Here is a 13,518-nt window from a genome sequence, read left to right as displayed (position 1 = left end):
TGTGTAGCAGCGAAAGGGAAGTGCTAGGTAGATAGTCTCCATAACAGCTGACACCCGTGTTCTGAAACTTACTTCACTGCTTCAAGTGAAGGACTGTCTTCGAAGGGAAATAATGAACTTTATACCGACCAGAAAAACAGACTAAATCTTAACCCTTTCAAAAACTGCTGGAATGTAATGGGTAACAAAGTGAACAAATAAAACCAAGAAGTGCTTTAAAAACTCCAATAAATCCTAATCCTAGTGGGCATCCTGATCTAACCCTAACTAAACTCAGTCTCCCGTGCACTATGTCATGATGATGTCAAACGGTTATTAAGACCAGAGTGTGAACAACTAAATATTTAAGCAAATAATAGACTCTCTGAACCCTTTTTGTCGCAAAAAAATTAGTAGAATTATCTTTAAATATAGTGTTTTTTTCTTTAGAGAACGTTTTCGTATTTGACAAATATCTATTGATCAACTGCTGGGATATATATGTCACAATCATACTAGCTCTGACACTTCCACAATGCTAAATAAAATCTCATAAAAAGTTAGAGGAACCAAAAAAAAATTAAGAAAAGGGGTGATTCAATCATTTTTTCACTAAAGCGAATATAATGTCAATATATAAAGATGGTTTGGTATAAAAATAATGTGAAGAAGTGATATGTCATCGTTTCAATGAACAAAACTGCCTACAAATAGATGACCTAAATATGAGCAATCCCGTGTCACCAATTCTAACCAACATTTTTATGACACAGATTGAATATCGTGTGATTAATACAGCCTTACACTCAACACTTTTCCGGTACAGATATGTTAACGATACAATTTAAATATACAGAACACACACTTATTTTTTTAAACCACGACAACTCCATGCACCCCAAAATTAAGTTCACCTGTGAACAGGAAAAAAACACTAACCAAATCGTATTTCTCAACCTTAAGGTCGCAGAAAATGATACATTATTCAAAATAGAAATCCACAGAAAAATCACCCACATTGAACTACACATTCCCTGAGACTCAGCATATGAAACAAAACAAAAACTCGATATATTAAGAAACCAAATAAACACAGACATAAAAATATGCTCACCAGATAAATTTAACGATGAAAACAACAAAATAGAACAACACTTTATCAACATTAACAATTGTCCTCCAAAAACTGTTGAAAAACTTATACACACACACACACCAAGATAAACAACACGGTCAACAACAAACAAACAATAATAAATCCCAAGATACAACAAACTACAAAACCTTTTTCTGCTGCATGCCATACATTCCCAACATCAGCGAAAAAATAACCAACATTGGAAAAAAACTTATAACAAAAACACAACATTCCAGTAAACACCAAATTTATTGAAAAACCAGGTACAAAACTAAAGTCCATATTATGTAAAAACTACACTGACAAACACAACACCAACATAATTTATAAAATACAATGCAACAACTGCCACGACTTCTATATTGGAGAAACAAACAGAAAAATGGAAAAGCAGGTTCAAAGAACACAAAAAAATACCTTCATATGTTTTTTAACATTGCAAATGAAATAAACACAACATAACCGTAGAAAACAATTAAATACAAACTAGGAAACAAATATAAACAAACATAAAGTCAAAGAAGCCCTACTTATACAGCAAGTAAAACCAAAATTAAACCAATATAAAGGAACACCTTTGTAACTACACTAATTAATAACCTAATATCTAACTGCAACGCCACCTACAATCCCGTACACGTTTACACTCTCGTCCCTAAGACGTGTGCCCGGCAACGCTCAGTTGCAAACTCTCCCTTTGTTAACCTGAAGATGACCTAAGAAGGTCGAAACGATGTTCTCTACTTTATTTTAATAATAGTTTTAATACCCATACCAGCCGTCTTGAGATATTTCAGATGTGGAAAGTTTGTTGCATGTTTTCTTCATACAACTTTTTCGGGAGTGATTCTTTCATCTGTGTGTGAGTGAGTTGACGGTTAATACGTATAAGTGGAATATTTGTAAGTAAGAATGACAGTATATGCCTCTGAACACGATTTCTTCTCACAAGTTTTGAGTATAATATTTGTATGACTGTTATTTTCGACCTTTAAATAAATTATTTTGTGCATAACTTAGGATAAAATATTTAAAAACATACTGTGTGTATGATCATGATTTGTTTGTATAAGGTAAACAAAATTATTTGTCTAGATATAAGATATTTCAATATCAATAAAGAATAAAGGTTATGTCTGGAGGTGATATGTTAGTATGGCATTAAAAATATCTGAATATAATGTGTCGTTATGAAATAAACAAACAGAAAACTTGGCTTGACATGGCATGTCAAATAATATATTTTAAAAATTGTATATATATGTATATGTCAAGACAATATGGTCTGTCGATATAAGATCAAACCAGTTTGTTTGGGTATGATGTATCAATACAAGTTAAAAATAGTGTACGTGCACAGAGAATGATCTGATGTCAAGAAAGTCAAAATATCTCGATGTGAAAAACCAGTATATATGTTGAAAATAATTCATGACCTAGAATATGATATACCAGTTATAATTAAAATCATGACATTTGTTTGTTACGTGAAAACATACATGAATCTGATTAGCATAGATTACAGCTACACCTATAAGTACTTGGTAAATAACATGCAACAGTTATTTACCATTATGCTTACGAGTCTACAGTCTTTACGTGACTATGTTACATCAGTGTGTAATTTTACTTGGGAGACATTTATGTTACTTACCATAATAACTACATATGTCTTTATTACACATGAGTAGAGTTATATTTCTGTATATGTTTACAAGAGTACTCTTTGTCATCAACCTAATTTATCAGTATGTGATATGTTTTCTATTAAGATATATCCACATAAAGGCTATTTTTTAAGATGTATGTTTAGCTTAGTGATAAATAATGCATAACCTTACATTGAGTTTAGTTCAAACATGTAGTTTGGTTAATTTTTGTCCTCAGTTTGCTTATGAATATCTATTCTTTCATACAAAGGTTCCGCTCATTATTGGCTCTTATTAAGATATAAAACAATTTGACTGAACAACTATGCCACACTCCTTTAGACGTACAAAAGGAAGTTTCTTATACATAAACTAAGGCCAGAGATTAAATGAGTAAATTTCGTTTGAAGCTATTGTAGTAATGCTATTAAAAGTTCCGTTAGTTATTGATATACATGTCAAATATTTACACAGTCATACTGTACACTTACTGAATGATTATGACAACAAGTTACTAATACAGAGTTTAACACATTTACTTTACGCGTGTGTGTAAAATGTCCTTTTTATAATGTTTCTTCTCGTTCTAAGTGTTGAAAGTGTTATACGTAAATATAGAAGTAAATGTATAATATATACTTATTGTATGTAATAATCTATATCGGAATAATCTAGAAACATTATTTACAGGGGCGTTATTGCCTTAAGTATCATATGCTAGATTTACAGACTAGTTTTAGGGGTCAAAACTCCATAGTGGGTGTAGAGGCGTGTTTTTAACCATAAGAGGCGTGATACTCTGACAAATTGCCGAAAACCCGACCGAGGCGACGAGGCTCTCTTCATAGCATTTCCATCAAACTAGCTCGTTTGTCATCTCGATGTCGCGTCCTGATTTACCGGCCGTGTCGAGCGGCAGCGCTGGAGCCGTCGAGCCGAGACTATCCGCCTGCGGTCTGATTGAGCTGATTCGAATATTCATGTTAGTCGTAACCCAAAACTCTAATAAGTAAAGCTAGATTATATTTTCGGTGGAATGAAACAAATTTGTTGACTTGAACGCGAGTAAAAGAAACGCTCAAACCGTTTATAGTTACTCGCTGAGCCTTTGAAAGCGTGTTTCTGACCGCTAACAGAGTGGACAAATAGAGTATCCTTGTCTAGCCACACATACTCTGCTGTTTCATATATTAAATTCACAATTATTATTTTTATCATGTCTCTTCTTTATGCTTTCATTTATCTATTGGTAACTTTACAATGACGTATTAATAACAGTAGATTTCATCAAAGTAATAGAAAATGATTTAGAAAGTATTTCAACCCTTGTAATATATACGGACTTATTAACACGCACACATTAAAAATAAAGATGTAGTGTGTTTACAGAGTTACAAACGTGTCTGAACACTAAAAGGACAAAATCTAATTTGATGTAATAAGTTTCCTCGTAATAATACTTTAACAAGTGTTTGTTTGAGCACTGTCTATCTGTAACTATGTACTCTGAGAAGTTGATTTTACTAACTGTAAATTTGCCTCTTGGTTGAAGATATGAAGCAACTTCTTGCAACTTGTTTAATTGTTCCATAAAAAAACATAATTACACAAAAAGTACAATGAAAAGAGAACTGGTAGTAACTGGAAAGTGAAGTCGGTGATCGTTTGTCTAGAACAAACAGAAACTTCGAACATAACCTTTCTTAGGTGTATCTTAAACTTACATTTTATGGTTACTGTGTGCATCGCGTATACCTCATAATTATGGGTTCACACCCTGTGGCGCCCCCTTCTTATTTGAGACTCAAAACATCTCACTGAGAGTAATAAACCTACATAGTAAACGATAGCAACAGCGGTTGACAGCTCTTAAAACAGACGGAACATAACTCTGTAAACCAAACATGGATCTAATGAAGACAGATTATAACGTACTCTGTTAAGGCATAGAAATGTAAAATTTTATGGACGTTTTGATGTGTCGCGGAAAAGAGTTTTAACACAACTAACACATGTTGTGTTTAATGTTTCATTTAAAACACACTACTGGAAATGTTAGTCTAGCTCAAATTAGCATAAACTAAAATATTCTTGTAGTTTTAGCACAGTTTCTTCATGACATGCTACAGTAGGTTCATAAAGATGTTTCTAAATCATCAAACTGACTTTTTAACAAACACTATTAGAGCTTCTACCTGTTAATGGGTTCAGTTAAACATTTCCTTAGTTATTTATAAAGATGACTTTGGTAGGTGTTTTATTTTAAGTTTTTAGGGTTACCATGAAATACAAAACAAACTCTTTTCAGTTAACAAGTCTCCAGTTTTTAATTTTCAAAACGTAGTATTAGGTAATTTTAAGTTTGCGTTCATTTTTGACATATTGTACTTCATGTTACAAACATTTGTGGGTAATTATTTCATTATATTTGAAAATAATTCTATCCTATTGAAAAGGATGTAAATATATCAGTGTAACTACGATATAGTGCATGCTAAGTACAAACGTACTAATAGAGATAAGATAATGCTTGAAAACACTTGTTGAATTGAGTGATCAATAATAGGTTTAAGTCTCACTCCTTGCTGAACATTAGATCCCATTTAAAGAAATGAAAAAAAAATTACCCAAATTCACTACAAAATTGTTGGAAGAAGCTTGTATGTAAAAATGTACAAGAAAAACCAACAACGAAAACTAAAAATCTGTTAAACCAACGAATGATCTAGACAGTTCTAAACAGATTATTTTATGATATTTGTTGTTTCAACAAAGGTGTGAAAGATTCTAATAAAATAGTAATAAAGCACTATCGTTTGTGTATCAATTAATGAAAAACTACAACAAATAGAACAAACTGTCAAAACTAATTTTGATAAAGTTATAATATTACTTATATGTTTACCCTAAACTTAACAATTGTAATTTGTTACGTACTCGTAAAAAGCATGTTTAACCGTATCTTGAATCTGCTGTTAGACGGACGATTCGGGAAATAAACACAGGCACGCGAAAATTGTTCGGCACGAACGATTTTGTCACTTAACACTCTACCCATTTTGGTTTAATGAATTACCCTGGGACTAAATTTAAATGGAGCGGAACGGAATGGGGCTGCAGAGTAAGACCCGAAAATAGCCATGACCGCCACACACACTCACAAAAACAGGAAATTCAGACTCAAGCTCTGTACGATTTAAAAAGCATTGTATAAAGTCGTCTGTGTGAAAAGCATGTATGCAGCGGAACACATGAAATATAAATAGACTGAAGGACAAATAGTACAGTTTGTATGTAAATAAGTCAGGGTAAAATTCAGTCATCTTCTTACAATTTCATAAGAAAACCATGAGTTTGTTGTTGTTTTATTTTGGAATTTGCATCTCATTCGTTTACAGGAAATAACTTAACTGTCAAAATTTGCTAACCTCTCAGACGGCTCATTTATCTAAATGTAAGCCATCTTTATTTCAAGCATATAAAGCTACAAAATTACTAAATAAATATTTACATAAAAAAGCAATTTCTCTACTTGGACATCCAAATAATGTGCTTATGTGTGTTTTTCCGTATAGCAAAGCCACATGGGGTTATCTACTGAGTCCACCGAGGGGAATCGAACCCCTTATTTTAACATCATAAATTCGTAGACTTACCGCTGTACCACAAGTGGACATCCAAAGAGTAGAGATCTGTGTAGCTTTATGGTTATTTAGGAAACAAATATAAGATGAAAAACGTAGGCGTGATATTTCTGTAATGCATTATTTATATTTTACAAGTGTCTTAAACATCACAAATCATTAAGTCAGTATAAAACTTGCCTACAGACAAGTTGACATGAGTTTTGAAGATCACATATTGTGTAGTTATACAATTCTGTACTCATCAAGTGAAACATTTAATACTGAAAATAATCGTTTTGTGATTTTTGGTTTACCGGTTATTTTAGAAAAGTCCTAAAACTGGGCAAAATATTTCGGTTTCTTTTTAATGATATTCTTTAAAATAGTTTTCATAGAAACTTATACGGATTAGTTAAGTTACTGCTTTGTTTAAATTTACAGGAAAATGTATCACACGCCTACTGTTTAAGAAAACAGGCTACGATGAAGAAAATTAGAAAGGTAGAAAACCATGGAGACACGTACAGAAGAAAATAACAAAAAACACCGGAACTGAACTATAACCTTAGAATGTTTGATGATGGATATGATGTTCTTACGTATTTGAAAAACTTATTTTTGTAGGCCTACTTGTGTTTTAAGAATGAACTCAGTTCTGTTAGTAAATAAGCCATATGGTTCATAAAACTGCGCGAAGTTTAACTCATTTCTTGAGTGTAGCTAGAGATGTACATTTTTGTGTCTCTCTCTTCAACATGTATACGTAACACCTCATCTAGATACACTTGTGTCTTGTTCTTCAGTAGGTATACGCAATAATTCATCTAAATATATTTGTACCTTGCTTTTCAGTATGTATATATAATACTTCATCTGTATATATCTGTGTCTTTAAGATTTCATAGATTTACGGCTTGGTTTTTTGTTACTCGATTAATAACAGAAAAATAAACATTAAAAATTGAATCTAGAAGCAATCCACAAGTCGATTATTTCATTAGTGATGTGTATAATTCACGTACGTGTATATTTCTAAGAATATGTAGCTGTTTAGAATACATTCTGTACATGGTATCTCTCTTGAGAACACAGATTCCCTGTTTTTACTTAAACTAGATCCTTTTTTATTGTGATGTGTGACAATGTTAAATCTTATTAGCGGATGGAAGTTTCTTGACAGAGGTATAAAGTGTTAGTGTCGCTCCTACATAGAAGGAAGCATAGACTATAATACAATTATTCTAATATAGGAGGAAGTATGGACTGCTAGAAGTGTCCTTATATAAGAAAAAGTATAAACTGTTAAGATTGTTACTATATTGTAAAGAGTATAGCTTGATAAAACTGTTCTTATATAGGAGTTAAAATAGCCTGTTACAGTTGTTTCTGTATAGGAGGAAGTATGGATAGTTAGAAATATTCTTATATAGGTATAAATATAGGTATTAAAATGATTCTTAAATAGGAAGAAGTATAGTGAGAACTGTTTCTATACAGGAAACTGAACCAACATAATGAAGAGTGGCGACTGAGTTAAACCTCCGAAGGTCTGTTATGGAAAGAATATGAGAGACAAATGGACAAGAATGTGGAAATCAAATGTGCCAATACCGACTGCTACATGTATACCATAGCCATAAAGTACCGCCAATTTACAAATGTGCCAGTTCCGACTGTTGTATGTATACCATAGCCATAAAGCACTGCCAGTTTACTTTCTATCGACCTAATGTGGATTTCAGAAAAGTAAATGCAGTACTAGCCAGTGATGAAGTTACACGAAACAAACATCATATATCAGGGTTAAGGCGGAGAAGGGTTGTTTCAGCCACACAGTTAACTTCCCAACTTGTTTGGGCTTTTCTAAGATTTATTAATGAGTGAAGGACTTATTCGTTATTGAGTACTTTATTCTGTCATATATGATTGTTTGACACTAATTAATTTAGTGAAACCCTAACTGTGACTATATAAGACTTGATGGCTCTCATGTTCCATTGATTGTGACTGGGGTTACAGTGTCAACAAAATGTATTTATTAGCTGTATTCTGTGAATATATTGTGTTTCTAAACTGTACTGCAATGTCAGTTCTGATGTTATTTTGGTTGAAGTATAATCTAACTATGAAGTATTGCTCGTTTAATTATTTGAAAATCTTTATTTGCTTCTTAACGTTTTATTTCCATATAAATAGATAAATTTAAATTAAATATTTATAATTCTCAAATACTGATTAGTAGGCAACACTGAAAATAGAGAACTACTGCATATTTTAAGCCTGGCACTCAGCTTTCTAGCTGTAAACATCTTGAAGATCTATGTATTAAGTAAAACATTCAGGCCTAGTGAAAGATGTAAACCATGATCACGTGAAGAAAAACGCACCTTTGCCGTGTGTTTAAGAGTTGTCAAAATATAAAACAGCCCATTACTTCATGACGGTTTATTTACAAAGTAAACATGTCTATTTTCAGCTCCTGAAGCCTTTTTTTCACGCTAAATTGCAAATGTCTCTAACTTAGCAGATGTAGGACCTTCTTTGATACAGAATGATCTTACTTAGTGACGAAGTTTTATCTATCTATGATTTAGATGAATTTGCATTATTAAATTAATAAGATTTCTTAAATGTTAAAAATGTATTCAGAGAACATTATTATGTTAAAATATAACTCTAATGTTTCGTTCGGTATAATATTCAATTTATGAAAATTCTCACACATATTTTCATCGTAAAGTACCAATAATATTGTAAATATCAACTTTACAACTGAAACCCAATTAAAATTGACTCGTAATATACCGTTTAAAATGATCACCTTGTTTTTCTTGAGCCATTTTTGTTTTTTTGGTGCTTTTTAAACATGCTTGTGAAAATATTTTAAAATAAGTTTGTTTGTTTGTTTTTGAATTTCTCGCAAAGCTAATTGAGAGCTATCTATGCTAGCCGTCCCTGATTTAGCAGTGTAATACTAGAGGAAAGACAGCTAGTCATCACCACCCACCGCCAACTCTTGGGCTACTCTTTTACCAACAAATAACCGTCATATTGTAAAGTCTCCACTGCTGAAAGGGCGAGCATGTTTGGTGCGACGGGAATGCGAACCCGCGACCCTCAGATTACAAGTCGAACGCCTTAACCCACCTGGCCATGCCGGACCGTTTTTAGATAAGTAGACACATAGTTTCTTGTAAAAAAATTATGCTTTACAATCGTATTAGACGTTTTGTTTACAATTAATACATACATTCATATATCATCTAAAAGCATTCTAGTACTCTGCTGTCTCGTCACCGAATATGCTGTCCCCTTTAAACCACAAAAGTGTTAAATGTGACAGTGAGTTTCTTTTTCTTTTATTGGTAAAAGAAAAATACGCTAATACGCTACTGTTTCGTCACTGAACATGCTGTCCCCTTTAAACCTCGAGGGTGTTAAATGTGTCATTTTTTTCATTGGTAAAGAGTAGCCCAAGAGTTTAATCAGCGTTATAAGAGTGACTGTCAAACCTCATTTTTCAGTCTATCATGAGTCGCTTAAGTGCTGAATTAGCTGTTTTTCTTCAACTAGTTTTATGAGAAATTCCAAGAAACAATGGTGTTTGATTTATACACTTCGAGCGTACATTCCCTCCACCACTACCGGTAGCTGAATGACAAGTCTAAGAATTTATAACTCTAGAAATCGGATTTCGATACCTGCAGTGGGTAACATACAATAACACATCGTGTGAACTACAAATTAGAGCGCTTTTTAAACACTTCCAATTTAGAAATGTTAACCTTCAAATTACGAACTTCTTTATATACTGCTAATACAATTGCGGTCCAATACTATACCATATTATATAATTTTGTTTTTACTGTCGCAACATTCATTGTACAGAAATAGTTATAAACATTGGATGAAATTACTTTCATGTTATTTATTGTTGGGTTTCCTGTACGGTTCTTTATAGCAAGTTCTTTATATACTGAGGGTATTTTTTTCACAATTTTATCAAGTGAGGCCCATGTGTTATCAGGAACCATGTAAGCAACCAAGTTATTTAAAGCCCAAGTAATTCAGTGCATACATAGTTTAGAAAGGTGTGTTTGAACAAGCAATAAAGTCTATACGGCCCCACCAGTATTCTGCTAATTAAAAGACATTCACCAGCGTGGAAGGCGTTTTTAAAATTATGTGTCTTTCAAGTTCTTCATATACACATGTACGGGATTATATTTGGATATATAGTTTTTGAAGGATTGTTTGTTTGTTTTTTGAATTTCGCACAAAGCTACTCGAGGATTATCTGTGCTAGCCGTCCCTAATTTAGCAGTGTAAGACTAGAGGGAAGGCATCTAGTCATCACCACACACCGCCAACTCTTGGGCTACTCTTTTACCAACGAATAGTGGGAATGACCGTCACATTATAACGCCCCCACGGCTGGGAGGGCGAGCATGTTTGGTGCGACTGGGATTCGAACTCACCACCCTCAGATTACGAGTTGAACGCCTTGTCCACCTGGCCATGCCGGGCCGTTTTTGAAGGAGTGCCACCAACATGTACACATGGGTGAGTATTAAAGAAGTATTAACTACTGTCTCTATATTTTAAAAACGTTAAAACTCAAATACATAAAACTTTTAGTGGAAGATATTGTTTAATATTTTCGATTAATGATAGAGAATATCCAAATAGTTTTAGTGTGTTTTTTATTGTTTTCTAAGCTCACGTCAACCTAGAAGTAAAATAAAGTTTTCATACACAATACAGAGACAAGGATTTTGTCGAACTGTAATTGGTAGATTAAACAATGTTCAAAATTTAATGACAATCTAGTCATTCGAACATTAATGTAGTACAAGAAACTGTAAATATTTTGATTGAGATTTTTTTCATTCTTGGTTTATTTTGATATTTCTGCCTTTGATGAAACGTGATTCCGTTTTCACTTAAAAAATGACCTGTTAAGAACTTGTTTATTTTACACTTTTGAAGTTTGTTATGTATAACAAAACGTTTATGTCTTTATATTTCTTCAGCCATTATTATCAATAACGAAACCTTCGATGGTTTGTGGTTGGGTGTACTCTAAGACCGTATATGGCAAGCAGCTTATGTATCATATATCAGCCAACCTTTTACTAAATTTAGTTTTTATATTTGCCCTCTAATAATATCTCATTCTCAGAATATAAATATATCACAGATTATGAGACACCACATTTGTGTAATAAAATTTTCACCGTGACATTTAATTCGTACCTATGCTCATATTTACATTTCTTCGCCCGCCTGCTCTGTTCTGTGATACTCATTTCAGTAAAATAACAAATAACCTTAAAAGCTCTTCTTCGTTGACTTTGTTAATAGTAATACCAACTGATATTTCAACTAGAAATAATTAGTTCTTTTTTTGTTTTAAATAAAGGTTTGTAAAATCTAATTACGGTGAGTCTGTTTTGGCTATGAGAGACAATTACAATCACGTGGTAAAACATTAGAGGTAATATAAGAGATTATTACGGAATATGAAATATGAATATGGTTATATGCGGGAATCGCTACATTTATGTAATAGAACGTTACTATTATATGGTAAAATACTACAGCTGTATTATGTTTTATGATACATAATTACAGTTATATGAAAGGCCATGATATTTGTGCTTCTTAACATCGGGGCTATCTATATAAGACTTTCAACTCCGGATAATGTTCAAAAGGAAGTAATTAGGCGAAGTCATACGTGTGTTAAAGCTTTCAGATGTTAGCCGTTAGAGAGCAATGCTTAAGGATTTAGAATTCTAGATTGAATACACTTACTAATTTTATATGCCGATTTATTCACACAAGATGAGCACACAACCAATACAAACCTTGATCGAAAGTAAAATTTAAGGCTGTCAATTGATGGAGGTGATGAACATAACTGGTAGAATAATATATTAGCAAAAAAAATCTTTTAAGTGAAGTAAAAAAACATAACCGAACTTATATGAACTTTTAAAATTTAACAACTTTAGATTTTCAAAATTTTGATAATTAAATATTTTCATACAAAGAGCCTCATGTTTCTATGAGCACTAACCAGACTATAATATTTTGATTTTCGTTTACATTTAACATTATAACTTTAAAAGGAAGTTGCTGCAATGTTCACAGTATGTTTGGTTTGGTTTTTATATTTCGCGCAAAACTACACAAGAGTTATCTACGCTAGCCGTATGTGGTATGTTTACATACTTACAATGATGAAATCTGGGTTTCGATTCTCCATGGTAGACAGAATGCAACTAACTTGTTGTATAATTTTACACTCAAACAAAGCTGCTACCATATAATAGTCCATGTTATTAAAGTCTTAGAATCTTCTCGTTTTGATGATTTTTAACTAATCTGAAAAATATCTAAAGTTCTTCACAAGAAAATTCAGATAAAACTAATGAGGTTATAAAGTATCTCTTTAACTTGGGCTGCTTACTGACAAAATACTGACAGCCAGTCATCAGACAATTGCCTTAATGCATAACATATGAAATTATTCGGCTTAGAAACCAGAATCATAACAATCATTTTTAGATAGCTTAAATTAAGGGCGAATATTAACATATAAAACAGTGAGCACAGTAACGATTTTACAAGTTGATTATAATTGTTCTCAATTCGTATACTTTCATGTACGAATTGACGAAGTGCTTCCAGCTTGGAGTAATTTTGTTGCAGTGTATTGGTTTTGTAGTTTACACAAAACAAATATTACTAAAAAGATATAAAATTATTTGTACACAAAGCTTAAGCAGTATACGATCTTTAAAATTATTCTGGCGATGTAAATGTGGATCTGATTCAACAGTACGAAACAATGTCACAAGGAATTATAGATACTATTTGTTACAACATTTTACTCATCAAAACATATCGCTGTTAAAATATTGATTAAAATTTAAGTTACTAATTCTTGCATTGTTTTTTAAAGTATTCAGAACCGTAAACTTAATGAAAAAAATAAAAGTAGAGACTCAAAACTTAGATCCTTAGAAATGGGTGGTTCAAAAACTTAGGAAGAGGACATTCTTTGAAGCTGTTTGAGTCTCAGATTATAAACTGTTTGCTCAGAACCTCCGAAAATCTT

At 32.4% G+C, this 13,518-nt stretch overlaps 1 long non-coding RNA gene across 2 annotated transcripts in view; it reads left to right on the top strand.

Moving 5' to 3' along the window:
* Positions 1-1,732: 1,732 nt before the first annotated feature.
* Positions 1,733-13,518, top strand: part of LOC143249247 (uncharacterized) — a 28,634-nt gene continuing 16,848 nt past the window's right edge. The window contains exons 1-3 of one of the 2 annotated variants that reach the window (XR_013027694.1): positions 1,733-2,019; positions 6,834-7,198; positions 7,890-10,955. This is a non-coding gene — a long non-coding RNA (uncharacterized LOC143249247). The remainder of the gene's footprint in view (positions 2,020-6,833; positions 7,199-7,889; positions 10,956-13,518) is intronic. The other variant, XR_013027693.1, reaches the window with a different exon arrangement.

The sequence above is a fragment of the Tachypleus tridentatus genome, chromosome 1 (assembly GCF_004210375.1).
Source record: "Tachypleus tridentatus isolate NWPU-2018 chromosome 1, ASM421037v1, whole genome shotgun sequence".
Taxonomy (NCBI): Eukaryota; Metazoa; Arthropoda; class Merostomata; order Xiphosura; family Limulidae; genus Tachypleus; species Tachypleus tridentatus.
This window is presented reverse-complemented; position numbering and strand designations above follow the sequence as displayed.